Raw genomic sequence first — 2,500 nt, 5'->3', positions numbered from 1 at the left:
TCTCGCCTCTTTTCCTGTTCAAACCAGATTGGCGCTGTGTTTCTTATTGCAGGTTTTTAATCCTTCATATGGAAAGGAACCAACCCCGTGACGTCAGACACAGCAACATTTCAAGATGGCGGCTCCCTAGGTCTAAAAACTGTAGTAAAACATGCCTTTTTCTGCTAAATGGTCACATTTATCGAGTTTAATGTATTTTGATTGAAGTGGAATCCAATGTACAAAATAAGGTAAACATGACTGAGTGCTTCATTTCCCCTTTAAAGAACACAATGCAATGAAGGTAGTTTTAATTAAACAGTAATGGATTTTATTTTGCATTGCCCAAATGCAAATCAACAACAAAATATTATTTTCCTAAATTTGCATAATCATTTCGGTTGATTCGAAACATGACAAGCTTCAGTGTCGTTCGCTCTTTAACTTTGTGCTTTTCTCACTGGCAGGACAATGACGCTGTCAGAGTTGATGCACGGATGCTTGTATATTCTTCTTTTAGATGTCAGAAGATGATCAGCGATCAGGCAGCTATGTTTAACAGCCTTCATCATGACATGCATTAGCATTAGCGCTTCTCGAAGCATTAGTTATTTCGTGTTTTTTTTTTTTTTTTTTTAATTCTGAGGTCACGTTTGATTTCTTCATGACAAAATATATACTATATGTACCAACAAAAAGGTCAGTAAACAAGCAGAAGAATACATATTTATAATCTATTTTACACCCGGTCATCCGTCTGCAATGAAACCCAGTCCTTTTGTTTCCTAAAATATTGTACAGAAGACAATAGCAGATCTAAGAAAAAAAAATGTTAAGGATTTTGCATCTTCTTTTCTGTACAGTACAAGCCTGTGTGAACCTTTAGTCCTAATGTGGCATTCTGGGTCACATCAACTGTAGCATTGATATCTAGCAGAAGTGGAAAAAATGAACGTCAATTTCTTATTAGTTATGATATGAAAGCATTAGTTGTGATGTTTTATGGACAGATCTCCTAAATATGCCGAACGCCGCTCGTTTTTGTTTTCTCCAGTGAGTCTACCTCCTTGTTTCAAGTGTTTTACAATTGAGAACGAAAACATTTTGAAGCAAATGAGTGGCTTTAGAAACCACATTGGCGTCCGTTTTATTAGAATCTATTGCCTTGATTTCACCGTTTCGTGTATGTGAAAAGTGCTTTAAAAGATGACTTTTTTTATCGTAATCATTGAAATTTGTTTACATAATATTGAGTTTAAATAATGTCACTGGGCAGCGTTTTGAATGTACATTTTAAAAAAGGAAAATAGATCGAATTTGGACTTTAATTGTTGCAATTATTAACACTACAATTGTTTTCGTTCTTTAGTTTGTTTGTTTTTGCCATGCTTATACGCATGTAGAAATTCATATACTGTCATTAAACCCAATTACTTCCATCTGTATGTAATCATAGGTTTGCTTTGTTGATTTTTATCCACTGGACTACGCAGCCAAACATAGGAAATGGCTTTTATATTGAGTTTAAAAGCATTCCAGTGGTTATGTAACCCAGTTTGCCATTTAAAAAAAAAATCCAACTCTTGGTTTGAGCATTGGGCACTTGTTGGATTTCCTAATCCCAGAGTGGATCACCAGCAAAACTGTAGATGTTGTACAGAACATGGATATGAAGTTTGTTGTTTTCCTACACGGCTGTCGCGAAGAAAAAGCTAAAACAAAAGATGTCTTTTTCAGCGTTTTATTTTTTAATTTAACTCTTGGGTTCTGAATAACTGTTTAAAATGATAGGATTTATGAAAATAGTTGTTTTAAACTAAACCAAAGTGTTATTAAAAAGAGGAGGAATTTATCTTGTATCTTTAAGTAGAATCGTGTACGATTGCATTAGACATGCATAAAGTGTAACCAGCAAAAACATCCATTTATCCATAACTTTATTTTTATAATTCTCTCTCGTTTCGTTTTTGTTTGTTCCTTGTTTTCTTACGAAACTGTTTGGGGGTTTTTATTTTGCATGATATTTTTCATTACAAAACTATGATAAATTGTACAGATCTGTATTGTTGAATTAGTTGTAAGCTTTGCCACACTAGGCTTTTAACCGATTTGCATTTATCAGTCATGTTGATTGATTTATATTGCGTTTGTGTCCTCTAAAATGCCATGAATGTCTCTCCCTCCCTCCTGTGATCTTATTCTGATAAAGACAAAGATTCAGTGAATGTAAATATGTCCGTGCTTATATGATTTGTTTCTTCTACCTGTATATTATCAGTGTTGTGGCATTTCCCATCACCTGAAGTGGTATAAAGATTTTCCTCTGAATCAGAAAAGCTCTCAGTAAAATATTGAAATCATGAATCCTCTGGCATTTTATTGTACTGCATATATTCTGCTGAAATATGCAGCAATACAAGCTTGATACTGTTTACAGTTATGATAACCTTGTTTACTGTAACCTGGAATACTGTGCAATGAACATATCCAGTGAGCGGCAGTTCTGTGGTAGCAAATGCCT

General features: G+C 34.3%; 4 protein-coding genes across 4 annotated transcripts in view; 2 read left to right on the top strand and 2 right to left on the bottom strand.

Annotated features, from left to right (window-relative positions):
• pcif1 (phosphorylated CTD interacting factor 1) overlaps positions 1-2,343 on the top strand; it is a 28,935-nt gene extending 26,592 nt beyond the window's left edge. Inside the window, 1 exon segment of the mRNA NM_001423772.3 lies at positions 1-2,343. This exon segment is cut by the window's left edge and continues 1,299 nt beyond it. The gene's annotated coding sequence lies outside the window, so the exon portion shown is untranslated.
• Positions 1-2,500, top strand: part of slc12a5a (solute carrier family 12 member 5a) — a 2,560,186-nt gene that overhangs the window by 1,235,079 nt on the left and 1,322,607 nt on the right. The gene's annotated exons all lie outside the window — the stretch shown is intronic.
• Positions 1-2,500, bottom strand: part of nav1b (neuron navigator 1b) — a 947,042-nt gene that overhangs the window by 381,331 nt on the left and 563,211 nt on the right. The gene's annotated exons all lie outside the window — the stretch shown is intronic.
• Positions 1-2,500, bottom strand: part of LOC148679702 (uncharacterized) — a 378,972-nt gene that overhangs the window by 235,905 nt on the left and 140,567 nt on the right. The gene's annotated exons all lie outside the window — the stretch shown is intronic.

The sequence above is a fragment of the Danio rerio genome, chromosome 6 (genome assembly GCF_052040795.2).
Source record: "Danio rerio strain M-AB ecotype USA chromosome 6, GRCz13ab, whole genome shotgun sequence".
In the NCBI taxonomy this organism is placed as follows: Eukaryota; Metazoa; Chordata; class Actinopteri; order Cypriniformes; family Danionidae; genus Danio; species Danio rerio.
Note: the sequence above shows the minus strand (reverse complement) of the source record. Positions and strands in the feature narration are given on the sequence as shown.